At 37.8% G+C, this 18,408-nt stretch overlaps 1 protein-coding gene across 1 annotated transcript in view; it reads right to left on the bottom strand.

Annotated features, from left to right (window-relative positions):
• The window catches only part of LOC150078080 (transmembrane protein 33-like), a 138,689-nt gene extending 123,049 nt beyond the window's left edge, over positions 1 to 15,640 (bottom strand). The window contains exon 1 of the mRNA XM_090384260.1: positions 15,508 to 15,640. The gene's annotated coding sequence lies outside the window, so the exon portion shown is untranslated. The remainder of the gene's footprint in view (positions 1 to 15,507) is intronic.
• Between the last annotated feature and the right edge of the window lie 2,768 nt (positions 15,641 to 18,408).

Here is an 18,408-nt window from a genome sequence, read left to right as displayed (position 1 = left end):
GACTGCATAGGTTTTACGGACACCACTAACATTGTGAAACGGTAACCTCTTTCACCCTTAATTTGCACTTTCTAATTATCTAAATTGCCTAAAGGCCAGAGGTGAGAACAATGCATACAAAGTTGTCTCTCCTAATCTGTTCGTTACATGGAAATTTTCTTCATTCAACAGAAACTATTTTAAATGTCATTACCAAGGGGAATAAAAAAAATTTGCTATAAAGAAGTTCGTTAAACAGAGGTCCGACTAATTAAATCAAAAATGAAGCAATTTTAAAATGCTGGGAATGGGCCCCCCTCGCCCCACCGTAGTTTCGGCTCTGGATATTCAATAATTGCATTCAGGATTTCTTTTGTAAAATAAATGATCGTCTCAACAATGGGCTCGCAAGTTTAAAAGAAAAATAACAATGGGCTCTCGCAAGCCCATGCGAGCCCACTATAGCTCACCACTGACTGTATACCCTCCGAATTTGTTTAGGTAAATAGCATATATCTTCTAGTTTTTGAAAGACAGTGTAAAAAAATATGGAGATCCTAAAGTCCCGAAACTTTATTAGACAGTTGAAACAGACAACTTGAGTAGTCGAGACCCGCTAAATTAGCAGGTCTCGACTAAAGTTGTCTGTCCAACTGTTTCTGAAAGACTTGAAAAAAAAAAAAACAAATATTATTAAAATATTTACTGAAAATAAAAAAAATTATTAGAATTTGATTATTAGGCAATACTTATAGTTCTATGCGACTTCTATGTGACCAAAACAAATTCAATTAATAAGCCTGATATGCAGAGTATACTCTCTGCTTTTCATAACATTTATAAAGTATATCTTCTCCCAGTGGCGGATTTCAGCACAGGCGCACGGAGGCACATGCCTCTTAAATCGAGGAGGGCCCTAAATCTCAGGTCTCAAAAAAAATAATATAAAATTGTTTCATTTTAAATTTTTACACTCATCTTTATTACCGTTACTGAATAAAAGTATAATTTAATATGAGAAGTTAGTAAACTCTTATGCGAATATCCCCACATATTATATGAAATATCTATAATATCAAACTAAGTGAATCTGAAGTAGAATACATATTATCATTAATGCTAGATTTTATGTATTAATGTTAGATTTGGGAGGGGATGGTAGTTGTCATTTTTTCATTTAAACATTAGTCAAAATATGTATGAAAGAATTGCGCAACCAAAATGATTAAAACAACAACACCAAATCTAGAGCGCGTGCTATAGTAAAAACATGCACATAGAATGCACACTGTAGTGGTACCGAAAATATTTAGAGGGGAGCCTCAAAATTGAATTGCACCTGGGGCCTCTCAAGTGCTAAATCCGTCACTGCCTTCTCCTAATTTTAAGGCTACAGTACTGCTTAAATCTTACTATTAAAAAATATTAAGAGGATTATGGATTAATAAGGTGTACAAACAAACTGAATACAACATAAGGCGAAGCTAAAGAAAGCCGATATGAGGACCACAGGAAACTAACCATTAACACACATCATCTGTTTACCTAGAATGTAGCGAGAAACTGTGGACAGCAAAAGCACTTTATTGGGCAAGTTTCCCATAGTTCTTGTGTTGGCTTTCGTTCCAAATTTCACCAAATTTCGTTCCAGCATCACACCTTCGTAAACAACTTTTTCAAGTCCCAAGTTTGACAAAAATAACCATCAATATGTATTCTAACACCATTATTAATAATGCAAATAACAAAATATCACTTCAATTTACGTATAAAAACATTAAAAATCATTAAATTCATTGGTGTCAAGTAGAACTGTCGAAGTTCCCAGTGTTGCCAAAAGTCCAGAATGGTAGCAACATGGAAAGACTTGGCATTAATAATAGTTGGGGCATATGAGGCAAAAAAGCAAGCTTATACAGCATCGGACAAGCAAAAAAAAAAAAAAAAAAAACCTTCACATTTCACCCATCCAGTCATTCCAAATGTTTGTCTAGTTCAGCCTGAAATTTATTTCAGCTATCAAACTTCCACAACAACAGATGGAAGTCTATTCCAGCAATGAACTACCTGCTGGCTAAAGGCAAACTACCACACATCTATTCTACAACTGTCTTTCCTCAATTTGAATCTATGTTCCCTCAGGTCCTTAATTTGAGCAAGTGGAAATATCCCATCAGCACTGAGCCTGCTCAAACCATTCAAGGCCTTATACACCTCAATCAGATAACCTTGCAGGTGCCTAGTCTCTAGATGCTGCAATGTGCAGAACTTAAAGCCTTTCTTCGTAAGCGCACCCCTTTGATCCTTTCACCAATCTTGTTGCACTTCTTTGACTCATTCTAGCAAATCTACATCCTTCCTAAAATGAGGCCTCTAGACCTGTACGCAGTACTCAAGGTATGGCCTGACCACTGCCTTATACAAAGAGATAATCACCTCTTTGTCTCAGCAAACAAAATTCCTATATATCATTGACAAAACTCCGTGACCTGCTCTGGCAGCCCATTTCCACTGCTCAGAGAACTTCATATCTGACTGCACAATTACAATCAGGCCTTTTTCATTCTCCACCTCCCTGAGTGTAGTACCACACAGCTGGAACGTTTCTCTTGGGTTACTGCTACCCATATGCAGTACTTTGCATTTGTCAATGTTAAACTTCAGTTGCCACTTCTCAGTCCATCTGCCTAACTTTTCTAGATCCTGTTGCAGTAGCATACTGTCTTTACTGTCATTACAAACTGGAGCAGAATGGTATTAAGGGTAAGTTGCTACAATGGATAAAAGGATGGTTAAGTGGGAGAAGACAGAGGGTGGTAATCAATGGGTGCTGCTCTTTGTGGACTAATGTTATTAGTGGAGTCCCATATGGTTCGGTGTTGGGTCCACGGTTGTTTTGTATATTTATCAATGATATTGATGAAGGTGTATCAGGCTTAATGTCGAAGTTTGCAGATGATACAAAGGTTTGGCAGGGTTGTTAATGACAGTAATGGCAATGTGCTACTGCAACAGGATCTAGATAATTTGGGCAGATGGGCTAAGAAGTGGCAAATGAAGTTTAACCTTGACAAATGCAAAGTACTGCATATGGGTAGAAGTAATCCCAGAGAAACGTACCAACTGTGTGGTACTACACTTAATGTGGTAGAAAATGAAAAAGACCTGGGAGTAATTGTGCAGTCAGATATGAAGTTTCCTGAGTAATGAAGACAGGCTGCCAGGGCAGGTCATGGGGTTTTGTCAATGATATATGGAAATTTTGCTAACAGGTAAATGAGGTGATTGTCCCTTTGTATAAGGCAATGGTCAGGCCACGCCTTGAGTACTGCGTACAGGTCTGGAGGCCTCATTTTAGGAAGGATGTACATTTACTTGGGCGTGTACAGAGAAGGGAAACAAGATTGGTGAGGGCAATGAAGGGATCCTCTTACCAAGAGAGGCTTAAGTTCTGCAAATTGCAGTGACTGGAGACTAGGCACCTGCACAGTGATCTGATTGAGGTGTATAAGTCCTTGAATGGATTGAGCACGCTGAATTCTGATGGAATCTTTCCACTTGTTCAGATTACAAACCTAAGGGTGCATAAATTCAAATTAAGAAAGAACAGATGTGCGGAAATTTGCCTTTAGCCAGCGGGTGGTTAATTGCTGGAACAAACTTCCATCTGTCGTTGTGGAAGTTGATAGGTTGAATAAATTTAAGGAGGAACTGGACAGGCATTTGGAAGGAATGGTGTGATTTTTTTTTTTTTTTTTTGTCTGATGCTGCATAAGCTCATACACTTACTTTCTTGCATCACATGCCACTACTACTACTACTATTAACAATCCTGCCAACCTTTGTATCATCTGTAAACTTGGACATTAAGCCTTATATACCTTCATCAATATCATTGATAAATATGCAAAACAACAATGGGCCCAGCACTGAACCCTGAGGGATACCACTAATAACATTAGTCCACGTAGAGCAGTGTCCATTTATTATCACTCTCTGCCGTCACCCACTCAACCGCCCCTTTATCCATTGCAGCAACTTGCCTTTAATGCCATAAAGCTCCAATTTGTACAGCAGCCTTCCATGTGCAACGGTATCAAAAGCTTTCCTGAAATCCAAGTATATGATATCGAAATTATTTTTTGCATCCAGTTCCTTTGTGACCACATTGTAGTATCCAATCAAATTGGTCAGAGAAGACTTCCCCTTAACAAACCCATACTGTGTCTGAACTATTACTGCAATCTTGTATCACCCCTTTAACCAGTGACTCCATTATTTTCCCCAGAATAGAAGTCAAACTAACAGGACTATAATTATTTGTGTCACCCTTCGAAACCCCTTTGTGAATTGGGGATACATATGCACATGACTAGTCCATGGGGACCTCTGCTGAATCTGAGTATGTGCTCATAATTATGACTAAGGGTTTGCTAACTTCCCTTGCTGCCGCCTTCAATATAACTGGACAGATTCCATCCACCCCAGGTGCCTTTTTTATACAGTAATACCCCGAAGTTACGCGATAGGTGGGTCCGACGAAAATCGCGTAAGTCGAATTCGCGTAAGTCGAGGTACAACTTTGCATATAAATACATATAAATTTTGCTTAATTGGGATCAAGGACTAACAAAAACAGTAATTTAGAAGAAAAATATTAATAAAATTGCAGTTCTTTATACATATTAATACAAAATATGTATTAAAAAACAAATGACTTACGTTAAAAAATTATTTCGATGTCGATGGCTTCATAAAATCTAACAAATTCGTCTGATGACACAGCCCGTTCTTTTTTTCACGCAGAATTTCTTCGTAGCAAGCTAATAATTTTTTTATTCCTTGCTTTGTAGCTATAACGCGTTCTTCGTTGGAGTCTATGTTTTCTAAAATTTTTAAGCCCTTTACAATTGAGCCCTTTTCAATTTTCAACCTGTCAAGTTTGCAATTATCATGTGCTTTTCGCCGTTGCTTCGTTTAGGCCTGTAGCACGTGCAATATCACATGGTCTTTCATTTCGCTCAAAGCGTTTCACAATTTTATATTTTTTCTCTATCGACAGAGGCGGACTGCCCATAAGCCTTACCGGGGCAACCCCAGTGGGCCAGTGTGATTTTGGCCATAAACCATAGTATGAGGCCACTATAAATTTTCCCAGGTAAGAATTTTTGATCCAGTCCGCCTGTTTATCGATAATTGCTTTTCTTTTTCTCTCTGAATCTGCAGTGTCTTCACCAGGACGCTTCCTTTTCACACATTTTAATTAAGTATTTTACTCATTTTTAGGGAATAAAGCACAATTACAAAACGAGGAGGCACCCTTGATACACATAAACAAAGCTGCGCGCATGTAGCAACTGAATAAACAACACCATAAAGGCAGAGATACACTATTAACACCTCACATTTCTAGGGGTTACTACCATAAAACAATAAAAATCCAGTTGCGTTTCTGCTAGTGAAATCTGTTATAAACTGGTAGTAAACTCGATCTAATTGCATTTGTGATTATACCGATAGCTGGAATTGTGTTGGTTTTTACGTTATTATGGTGAAATGTGTTTCCCCTTCACTGATATAAAAAACATAAAAGCAGCAAAGTTGAATTTTGTTCATCTTTTGCTCTCATTCTCCGCCGTCGCACCGTATATCGATAACATATGAAAAACGACCTTGAAGATAGTGGGCGGCAGCGTTGCCAAATGAAAAAATCAAGAACCGCGTAACTCCGAGTCCGCGTAAGTCGGGGTATTACTGTATTTAACTTCAACACTTTCTCCTCCACTTTGCTTTCAGTTATTACAAAATCACACTTAGCTCCCTGTTAGAGTTTGAATAAACTTCTGCCATTCCCTTCCTTGAACAACTCCTCATGTGTGAATGTAGATGCAAAATACTCATTCAGTTTATCAGCTACTTGAGCAGGATCATCAATAGTCAAACCATCTTAAGTTAAGTGGACCAATCTGATTCATTCCCTTCCTTCTAGAGTTTACATAAGTAAAGAACTATTGCTGTTTTCTTTATTCTTTGCCAAAGAATTCTCGTAATCTGCCTTTGCTGCCTAACCTCCTTTGTAACTTGATTACAGACTAGCTTATATCTACTGTAGGCTTCTGTGTTGTCTGATAATTTATATGCATCCCATGCATTTTTCTTCTCTGCCATTAGCCTCATTAATTCATCTGACAACCATTTAGGCCTGAACCTTGAACAATATTTCTTAGTTGGTATGAAAAGCCTAGTAGCCTCCAAGATTAAGTTCTTGAAGGCTTTCCGTTGGGAATTCAACGTTGGTAACATTATCAGTTGATTCCACTGTATAGAATTTAAAAACTGTCTGAGACCATGTAGTCACCTTTACGAAAGCAAAAACCCTTCCCTTTACCCTTGATGGTAGTTACATCTTTAAGTAAATCCCACATCAGTACACTGTGATCACCATCACCAGTGGTTCCTTTATCTGCAGATTCTTAATGCATGAATAATCACTGCTGATAATCAGATCAAGAGTATTGCTCCCTCTAGTTGCGCCTCGCGCATGTTGCTGTAGAAAACAATCCTCCAATAAATCCACAAAAGTCTTGCTAGCGTGCGAGTGACCAACCCACAAGTTCCAGTCAATATCTGGAAAGTTAAAATCCCACATTACAAGACATTCTGATTTAATGGCCTACTATTTCTCTGCACAACTGTTCATTGTACTCATCAGAGTCATTAGGCCTATAACAATCCCTACTCTCATTTTTCCTTTCCCAGAGTTTATGTCATACCAAACAGACACAACATTGCACTATCCACCCATGTCAGCTGGATACACTTCCTTAGATTTTGTTTCTTAACAGCATAACCCCTCCTCCCTTCCTACATGTCTATCCTTTCTGTACACATTGTACTCCCCAAATTCCTATTCTGCACGGCTTATATCTGTGACACCATGTCTCTGATATCCCAACATTACAGCCTTTGATGCCTTGATCAGCACTTCAAATTCATCAAATTTATTTACTATACTTCTAGCATTGGTGAACATGCAAGTATACATGCACCTGTTCTTACTCTTAGTTACCCTAACACAGCCCATGTATTTACTTGTTATGTGATGACTCCCAGCAGCTCTTGAAATCCCCAGAAACTTGCTCTCTAGGCTGCTGCTCATTACAACAGAAGCAGTGCAAGAATCACTTTCGCCTCTGCCTGCGACTACTGTTAATCTTTTAGTCTGTGAATCCTCCCAAGCTAGCAGTTTTCCGACCCACTTAACGCTGCCTCAATAGCATCAGCAAATATTCTTGCACTTTCTATTTAAGTGTATCCCATCCCTGTAGAAGCAGTCTCTCCTGTTAGCAAGCACAGACCACGCTGAAAAAAATTCTACCTACCCTGTGAGCCTTGCACAATCTCTCCATGGCCAAATTGATTGATAGACTTAAGTAGAAAAAAAATTTTTTTTCATCCACAAGTTGCAACTCTTCTTAACGGGTTCACTTGAGATAGGCAGACTATCAAAGTAGGAGTCACGTGACTGGCATTCAACTGTTTGTGTGTATCAGGGAGGTGGTTCTGAGATGCAAATGATGTATCGGTGTCGCCAGGATGCAAAAAATGCACACCGCAATAATTAAAGACAAACAGTCTAATTATTTTGATGAAGACGCGGTCATTACGGACCGTGACCATGGATTTTGGGAACGCAAGTGGCTCGGGAGCTTGTGAATCAGTTCATCCAGTTGTAATACTATTAACAGGGACAGGGGGACACGTTTACGCCCCCTGTTTGAGGAGGTTGTCCTAAGATGGGATGACTGGTTCTGTTTGACATGCTCCCGAGCCACTTCCGCTTTCGATACGTGCATGGGGAATGCCGACCATGTGTCTGATGGACCATGTGCATGAGTGCCATGGGCCTGCTTCTTAAGGATGTGTCATTGCAGTAATAGTATACTGTTGAAGGAGACAGCAGTCTCCGAAAGCTTCAGGTTTTATCGCTTTTAATCCAGTTTATTTTAGATAATTTTATTGCTTCGGTATTTTTAACTATATTTTTAACGTTTTTATCGTAGTTTATTTTATCATAATTTATTGTAATATTTTAGTCTTCCGATAGTGTTTTCATTATATTTTATTTCTGTATATTTTATTTTTATAGTAAATTTTTAATTCCTTGGCTGGTGTTTGTCAAATTATTGCAGTAGGGAATTTCCCAGCCCCATAGGCCTGCTTGAAGATAAATGCACACCGGAAGGGGGTCTAAAAGAACTATTTACAGATACTTATAAAACTAGTTACAGATATGTAACTAATTCTAACCGAACACTCTTAATTGTTGTTGTTATTTGGTTTTTAGGAGCATTAGCAACTGAGGCCGTATTGCTCCGGGGATATGCGGTGGTCACGGGCTTGAACCCTGGTCTAATCAAGAAGCATGTGCTACACACTGCTGCTACTGCCCACCTGGCTACGGAGGCACCTGAACACTCTTAGACATGAATCACTGTTGTTGTATAGAACTTAACGACACAAGGGCTACTGAGGCCAAATTGTGTCTGTTTCTGTTTATTTGCAGGCAACATAGTTATAGATGTTAAATTATATGCTCTTGTACATGTCAATATATTTTAGGAACATCAAAAGTTCTATGTTTGTTTCATTTCCTATGATGTGCGATAAATCATGAGAGATGTTCAATGTGGAAAGAGATTTGAAAATGTTGGAGCGGATGGTTGAATGTAAGGGACAATCAACCAGAAAATGACAGGCTGTAAATTGCGTCTGACAGATGAATCATTGTAATATTCCATATATTAGTATTATTTAGTTGATATTTGACTGTATGTACTGTACTGTAATTAAGCAATAGGCAACTTTTTTAGTGGGCTGCTGAATATGAAGATGAGAAAGCCTTGTAATCACTAATCAGCTAATTAATTGGTAATTGGGCAATTTTCTTATCAGTGCAACTAGTTCAGACACAGCATGAGTTTCTTAAGTGGAAGTCTTGTCTGACCAATTTGATTGGATACCATGATGTTGTCACAAAGGAACTGGATGCAAAATATAATTCTGATATCATATACTAGGATTTTAGGAAACCTTTTAATACTGTTCCACAAGGAAGACTACTGTACAATTTGGAGCACTATAGCATTAAGGGCAAATTGCTGCTATGGATAAAAGGATGGTTGAGTGGGAAAAGACAGAGTGGTAATCAAAGGACACTGCTCTTCTTGGACTAAATTTATTAGCGTAGTCCCCTCGGGGTTCGATGTTAGGCCCATTGTTGTTTTCTGTATTTATTAATGATATTGATGAAGCTATAACAGGCTTAATGTCTAAGTTTGCAGGCAATACGAAGAGTGGCAGGGTTGTTAATGACATAATGCTACTGCAATAGGATCTAGAAAAAGTGAGCAGATGGGCTGAGGTGGCAACTGAAGTTTAACATTTACAAGTACTGCATATGAGTAGTAACCCCAAAGTAACCTACTGGGGTTACTACCCATATGCAGTATATGGGTGATACTACAATCAGGGTAGTGGAGAATGAAAAAGACTTAGGGGTAATTGTGCAGTCAGATATGTTTTCTGAGCAGTTCAAATGGGCTGCCAGCGCAGCTCATGAGGTCTTGTCAATGATATACAGGAATTATTCTAGCAGGGATAAGGTGATTATCTCCTTGTATAAGGCAATGGTCAGGCCACACCTTAAGTACTGTATACGGGTCTAGAGGCCTCATTTTTGGATGGATGTAGAGCTTAGAGCTGCTGGAACAAGTAAAGAGGAGTGCAATGAGATTGGTGAAGGGAACAAAGGGTTGCTTTTACAAAGAAAGGCTTAAGTTCTGCAAATTGCCATGTCTGGAGACTAGGCACCTGCGAGGTGATCTGACTGAGGTGTTTAAGGCCTTGAATGGTTTGAGCAAGCTCAATGCTAATAGGATTCTTCCTCTTGCCTAGATTAATCACCTGAGGTGATATACATTCAAACTGAGGAAAAACAGTTGTAGAATAGATGTGAGAAAATTTGTCTTTAGCTAGCAAGTAATTGATTGCTGGAACAAACTTCCATCTGTCATTGTGGAAGTTGACTGCTTAAATAAATTCAAGGCAGAACTAGACAAACATTTGGAGTGAATGGATGGGTGAAATGGAAAGTTGTTTTTTTTTTTTTGCTGATGCTGCTTTCTTGCATTATATGCCTCTACTAATGCTTGTAGATTGTAAACGTCTGACAAAGTGAAAACATGACATCATTGGTGGTGCTAAGTTTTAAAATGAACAATTTATTTCTGTTTTGGAATATCTATGAGTGATCAAGACACGTTGTGGGGAACGGAACTCATTTCTTCTGTGGTAGCTGCAGGTCAACATTAGAGGGATTTCATAGTAGTACTAAGTGTTGTCATTTACTATTCCTTGAATATGGAGAGAGCAGCCCAAAAACCATCATGATGACCACTACTTTTGTATCGTAAGTATATCAAAGTTTAAGAAGTCTGCAGAATTAAGAAGCTGTAATGTATGCCCAACAAACCATCTTCTATTGCATCAGTGTCACACAAACTTGAGATCTGCCAATTCCAATCCACTTCCAGAGAAATCTTAGAAATGCATGAGGTGTAGTCTCATAACTGAGACTACACCTCTGAAACTGTTCAAGTACATTTCTACATTTCCCTAATCAGCAAGAATTGGATACGTAGTAAAGGACCTTGGTGTAACCAAATCCAATGCAGAGCTCCTGAAATCTTATTTAAAAAGGCAGAATCTACTGGATCCTAGCTGCAAGAATTTCATGTGCACAAAAAGACATGTCACTTTGTTTTTACACAATTACAGAATTCCTGTGCTAATTTGACTGGTCTTAATTAAGAAATTATTTTATTAGTCACAATCCAGAAGAGTGCCACTTTTTCAGACAGTTCAAGTAAAAGTTTCAAAGTTATGTCACTTCACATTGAAATATACATACATTAATTCCTGTTGCATATCTATTTCATGTTAAAGAAGACACAGAAACATGAAGCATTTGTTAGACAAGATCAAGTATGACCAATATAAGTGGGATGCCTGAAGACTTCAAGATGCAGAATTTCTTCTGGGTTTACAAAGTAGTTTCACTAAGCTATCTTGCATTCTCCACCTATGGGGCAGCAGAACAGTAGATCAGCATTACAGAAGAGAATGCCTTGCCAGAAAAGAGAAGCTAAAAAGAAAACCAGAAAGACTCCAAGAATTCGTGGGCATTAAATGGATGGCCATTGCACCAAACAGAAGGAACTGGAAAGTTGCTGGAGAGGCCTTCATCCTGCAGTGCATTGAAAATGGCTGTTGATGATGCACTGCACACAATGTAGTACATAATTCCTTTGTTTCAATAAAGTTTTGCTTCCACTACTGGGGCTCACATCTGGTGAGTATGGGCTTGGCACACCCAGGGTCCTGAGCTGGATATCATAATTCTCTCTCTCTCTCTCTCTCTTTTTTGGCTAGTGCAGCATAAGCCTCAGGCTTCCTTGCACCATACGGCTAATAATTATAATATCAAACTGGTACTTGTCAAACAATTTGTAAAATCAGTGGATCCTCAAGGTGTGTCACCTTCAAGCATATTTAAAAACACCTGTTTCAAAATTTGCCTGATGTCCATCCCTCCAACATGTCCATCCCAACACCTGTCCATCCCCTCCAACAGCTTGTCTAGCTTAACTTGAATTTAGTCAAACTAATAACATCACAATAACAGATGGAAGTTTTTTCCAACAATCAACCACCTGCTGATTTTTGCAAACCAAAACTTGGCACCTTGTTCTGATTTTTATTTTTATTTTTTTTTTGTCTACTGTCTTTTGAACAGCTGCATCCCACCAGTTCATATACCTTGCTTATTTTTAAAATGGAAAATTATCCTCATTGTATACACAGACTAGTTTCATAAGCATTTATAATATAACAAGGTAACACTGAAATGGAGTATATTAATCATGGGTTGATTATAAAATTTAGATATTAATCTATTGTTTAAATAATATAACCACAAATAGAGTTTCAGAAGTTTCTTTTGTGACTGCCAGTGAGTAATGGTTTGTGCAAATGAATTCTCGTTAGTTAGCACTAACATCAACTGCTCACTGTATATAAATGGCATGGAGAAAGTGTGTTTTCGGTTAGTTCATTCCTTGACTATGGGTTATAAAAAAGTGCAAGAGTTTTAAGTTGATCCAAAAGTAAAGCAGATGTTGGCTTCACAAGAACCGAACACAAAATGAGTGATGCCGAATGAAATGCCTGGCAGTCGTTTTGTCTTGTAGTGTATCACTTTCTTGGCAACACTGAGTGAAAATAAAGAAATAGTTCACAAATTGATTGAAAATTACAGTAAAATGGGAAGCAGAACTTCAGTTAAGCACCATTACTTGAACTCTCACCTGGATTTCTTCAGACCATATCTGGGAATGTTATTAAAGAGTGGGGAGAGATTCCAACAAGATATGCAGTCAATGGAAAAGAGGAAACAAGGAAAGTTCTTGGTTCAGGATGATCACAATCACCACAAAAGACAATGTTCCAATGTATATTTTTAAGAAAAAAAATTTTTTTTTGTTAACCCAAGGAGGGCTTCTTTTTATTCCCTGATTTCTTAAATTCTTTATTTTCTGATTTCTCTATAAAAGTTAACATTGTTAATAAATTTGATATAGTATTACTGCATAGTACTTTTCTTTCATTTCTAGGCAAACATTGATGATATGCAAAAACTAAACTCATCAGAATCAACATAACCAAACTCAAAGAAATTCTAAAAAACAAAAATCTTTTTGAAAATTTGTTACATAGTATTATGGACTTCTGTATTATAAAAATAAAATATCTTATTGACCAATTAGCTTTTTTTGTTTTAATTAAAAAAAATTAATTTTTCAACTTAACTACATTCCATTTTTCAAAAATTGTCATATTGCAGTGAATAGTTGTTGATGATATTTTTTCCTCCTACTGCAAACAACATTTATAAACTGATTTATAACAAAAATAATAAATCAATAAAAAAAATATTTATGTCTTGGGCTAAAAATACAATTCTGCACAACTACCGAATGTTGTATAAAGACACTGCTTTAATGGACGGTGCATTTTCTTCAATGGATGGTGCAAAGATTAGTAAAAAAACATTCAATGTTGTTGACCTCCATTTGCTATTGGAACAACTTTCTTACTGATAGAAAAGAAATCAAGTATGCAAAGTTTAAAATTAAGTTTGTACAGAATCTTCTTCTTTTTTTTTTTTTGGTAGTTGTTGGCGCATAGGCTTCTGTGGCCATAATGCACCTCCCAAGGTTTTTGCAGTACTTTGATCCAAGCTCAAGGCGGGAATGGAACCCGCGACCTTTGAGTTGCCAGGCAGGCACTTTACCCACCCGGCTAGCCCGGTCGGCTCACAGAATCTTCAGTACTATAAACAGTAACTTCTTCATCTAAAAGGAAGGTCATTATATATTTTCAAAAATCTAAACTAAAACATTTAGTGAATGCAAATTTATAATATTCTGTATATATATTTTATGTTATAAAGAAGATCATTCCTCTAAATATTTTCCAAACTATGTTTTGACAAATTTATAATACTTATAAATTTGTCAAAAGGCTATAATGATTTTCAAGAAGTTATCAAATTGCAATTTTTTGTTTACAAACTCAGACATTTACCAGTTGATGAAACAGTTACAAGTACCTATTTGCAAGTGACTCACTATAATTATAATAATTCTCTGCCTAATTTTACTAAATTTTTGTTTGGATTTAACTCATTGTAATAGTTATTTAATTAAAAATAAAAAAAAAAATTTAAAAAAAGGTGTACAAAAGTCTGCTTTTATACAACAGCTGCAAATGCACCAAAATGGAATTTTTCTTTTTTTTCTTGAAATACATGATTTGCATTTGCTTTACAAGTACATCAGTAATGTTTAAAGACTAAACCAATGACAAGGAACGATAGACCAGCAATTTTAAATTGCAGCAACCAATATATATATATATATATATATATATATAAGAAAAACCTTTCTTTCATTCAACAGTCAACCCCATCCTATTCAACTTCTCATAAAAAAATCCAAGACCAGTCTTATCCAGACAGAGGCGGGCCATCCCGAGGGTACAAGGGGTGCACTGCACCCGGGCGCCAATGTTCAAGGGGGCGCCTGAAAACCTGAATCTTACATATGCATATTAAGAAAATTTTAAAGGGGACACCAAATTTCATTTAGCACCCAGGTGTAAAATTTCGATTGCCACCCAGGTGCCACATACCCTAGGAATGCCTCTGTATCCAGACAGTCTTGAAGATCTACCTCACTCTTTAGAGAAATCTAATCCTTATCCACAGAAATCAAGAATCTCATTCATCATTTGAATGTATGTGCATTTTGGATTCAACTTGCACATATCCCCATTGGGAAATTTATGGAGATACACGTAGATGTCAAGGATACGAGAAGGGAATACATTCATACATGGCAATAATACTTGATTGATTGTTCAGACTACTGAAAAGTATGTAAACTGTGAGTAACATAAAAGTTGGTGTATTTAGTTGCAGGAAATACGACCCTATTTCTGACTAAAACCAATTCCATGCCCAATGAAAAATTCCAGGAAAGTTCTTCCAGTTGCAGGAAATACGACCCTATTTCTGACTAAAACCAATTCCATGCACAATGAAAAATTCCAGGAAAGTTCTTCCAGTAAAATTAAAGCATTTTTCCATTTGGCTGGCTGAGTTAGACTGGACTGGTTCATTATAGGTTGGCTACTCGTGATATAAACAATCAGTGTTGTATCTATAAATTGTAGATGTGTTAAAGCCGGTCTGTCGGTATTTCAAATGAAAGCTTGGAGGAAACTACACCTCCGGAAACAAGCAAACCCTGACATGCTTGACTAGACCTCAATAAGTGCCTGGCATCACTGAGATTCGAACCTGTAAATTTCCAAAAACGCGACAAGTGACAAATCTGTTTAGCAAGAAAATTAATTCTTTGAATCAGCAGCAAAGAAACTCAAGCCATGAGGCATAACCACAGAGGCACAATCCCAGAGAAGCCAAATCAGGATGCACAATAGCGATACAGAACGAAACGTTTTACATATGTAGCAATATACAGCACTGACTCTAGTAATTTGGACAACACATCGGTTGCCTCTTTCAAGCAGAAAAAAAAAAAGGCAGTCCCATGCTACAGCATAATACATGCAGGAGACAAGCTATGCGTACTGCAAATGCTTATACCGTTTAACTTTTTCATCTTAGTTATTTGCTTTAACCCTTTTCCTATTTTCAGCCAACCCAATGCTTTCGCACAATCACGTGCAGTGGACCAAATATAAAATGGACAAATTTATTCACAGAAAATCAGGCATGCACTTATATTTTTACCTTGCAAAAACAAGATATAAAGCTGACCTTACTTAAAAGCAACGGTAACAAATTATATAAAAATGTTAAAATGTGTAGGTACAACTCACGCTTTTAAGTACAGCCCCAAGTAACAACTTATAAGATGAAGAGCGAAATACTTATCGAAATTTCCTACACCACAAGAAAACAAATTCAAAAAACGTTTAATTTATGTGATATAGGAGACAAATTGTCTACTTCGTTGAAAATCTACTGATAACTAGACTGAAAAAGCACGCTGTCACGAACAATATACTGAAAGCACATTAAGAAGTTAGCTTTCCCCATTTTTATTTTTTCTTGGAATTTCTAAAGTCCCTGTGGGCCATCATACACAAACTGCACAGTTGTTATTAAAAAGATAAATTGGATTGCACAGAAAAAATTGCTGATTTTTTTCTATGCTATGCATATAAATGCATATGTATTTACATATATAAATACATGTAAATTATTACATCAATACATCACGTTGCATTTCTATGCACTTGCATTAGGTTAGTTTAAAATAAAATTACAGTAACAATAATTATCAGAGTAGAATTCAATAATTTTCTTTCATTTACATATATGATATGCACATTGAGTAAGAAAACTATGAAAACATACACAACTCTACCAACATATTATAGAATGTGATATATTCCTTTACATGCATCATTCTACTTCTCATTCCCTTCGACTTCAGACTCTTGTTCTCTCTCTCTCTCTCTCTCTCTCTCTCTCTCTTAGGGTAATTCAGAATTTTTTTTTCGGCTGGAGCAGCATAAGCCTCAGCTTCCTTGCACCTTATGCCTAATACGTTTGCTACTAATACCTTTCACTCGGTAATTATTGGATGTGAGCTATTAATACCGTAAAAACTGTTGCATTAGAGTCAACCGGAAAGTTATTTCAACTACCCACGTGTACTGTCTGTGAATTGCCTGTGTTCTCTAGTCGATTTGCCTGTTTTGCTGAACGAAAACTGAGAGTTTCTGGACTAGATAGCAAGATCCCCTCCGTGGGGAGGGGATCTTGCTATCTAGTCCTGAGACCGACTGGTCCTAGAGGTTGTCACAAACATTCTCTCAGATACACCAGACAGGCTGTGCTTGCTACCTGAGAGTCTAACACGCTGATGGAATTGATATTCGGTTGACATTCAAGTCAAGTAGACCCAATTTCGGCGAAGTCCGCACGGTCTCTGAGAGCGACATCCTCTGTTTGCACATTCACGATGGGGGGACTGTTAGTAATTCTGGGTATAACCTCCATGCACAAGCACACTGTGGATGACCACACAGGTATGAACAAACGTAAGCAGGGGACGAGGTGTAGCGCCCACACCAGAGGGAGGAGTGCCGCCCCTCTGTGTTAGCAGGCAATACTAGGTGATAGCTGACTCTCATCAACCGGTGCAATACCACAACTTTGCTTATTCAAGTGGTAAAACCCATGTTTAGTCTCCAGAGCTCGGTTCCAGTCAACTCTAACCCATCTATTCCATCATCAGTAGGACTGATGATTTTTTAGGTTATGAAGACCATAATGGAGACATCTAATCTTCCTTGCATTTCGAGGGTACAGCTCTAAAACGGGGTTCGCAGGCTACTCAGTACACCGGACCGAAACTGTTGGTCTTTAGCATTAGAATTAGTAGAGGCATATGATACAAGAAAGCAAGCTTATGCAGCAACAGAAAGAAAAAAAAAAAAAAAAAAAACCTTCCACTTCACCCCTCCGTTCGTTCAAAATACCTGTCCAGCAGAGCCTTAAATTTATTTACGCTATCAACCTCCACAACAAGAGATGGAGATCTGTTCCACCAAACAAATACCCACTGGCTAAAAGAAAATTTCCCTACATCTCTCTTTCCTCAATTTGAATTTATGCCCTCTCATGTGATTATTCTGAGCAAGAGGAAGTATCCCATCAGCACTCAGCATGCTCAAACCATACAAGGCTTTATACACCTCTATAAGATAACCTCACCAGTGTCTAGTCTCCAGACACTGCAATTTGCAAAACTTAAGCCTTTCTTCGTAAGAGCAACCCTTTGTTACATTCACTAATCTTCTTGCCCTTCTCTGTACTCGTTCCCGCAGCGCTAGATCCTTCTTAAAATGAGACCTCCAGACCTGTATACAGTACTCGAGGTGTGGCCTGACCACTGCTTATAAAGGGAATAATCAACTCCTGATCTCTGGTGGAAAAATTCCTGTATATCATTGAGAAGCCACGATGAGCTGCTCTTGCAGCCCGTCTGCACTGCTCAAGGAACTCCATATCTGCCTGCACAATTAGCCCCAGGTCCTTTTCATTCTCACCACTGTCAGGGTAGTACCACAGAGTTGATACGTTGCTCTGGGGTTGCTGTTTCCCATATGTAATACTTTACATTTGTCAAGGTTAAACTTAATTTGCTACCTCTCAGCCCATCTGCTCAACCTTTCCAGATCCTGTTACAGCAGCATAGCGTCAGTAGCGTCCCTAACAACCCTGCCAACCTTTGTATCATCTCCAAATTTGGACATTAAGCTTGATATACCAACATCAATATTATTTATAAATACAGAAAACAATAATGGACCCAACACTGAACCCTGAGGGACTCCATTAATAACATTAGTCCACGATGAGCAGTGTCCATTGATTTCCACCATCTGTCTTCTACCCCTCACCCACTTCTTTATCCATAGCAGCAATTTTCCTCCAATGCCACACTGCTCCAATTTGTGCAGCAGTCTTTAATGTGCAACATTATCAAAAGCCTTTCTAAGATCCAAGTATATAATATCAAAGTTATTCCCTGCATCTACCTGTTTTGTGACTGCATCATATTGTCCAATGAAATTGGTCAGGCAAGACTTCCCCTTAACAAAACGATGCTGAGTCCGAGCTATAACTGAAGTCTTGTCTAGATGATCCTGCAGTGCTTCTTTAACCAGTGCCTCCAATAATTTTCCTGGAACAGAAGTTAAACTCAC

Source organism: Mastigoproctus giganteus, chromosome 11 (genome assembly GCF_048544385.1).
Source record: "Mastigoproctus giganteus isolate SK-2022 chromosome 11, ASM4854438v1, whole genome shotgun sequence".
NCBI classification, from domain to species: Eukaryota; Metazoa; Arthropoda; class Arachnida; order Uropygi; family Thelyphonidae; genus Mastigoproctus; species Mastigoproctus giganteus.
This window is presented reverse-complemented; position numbering and strand designations above follow the sequence as displayed.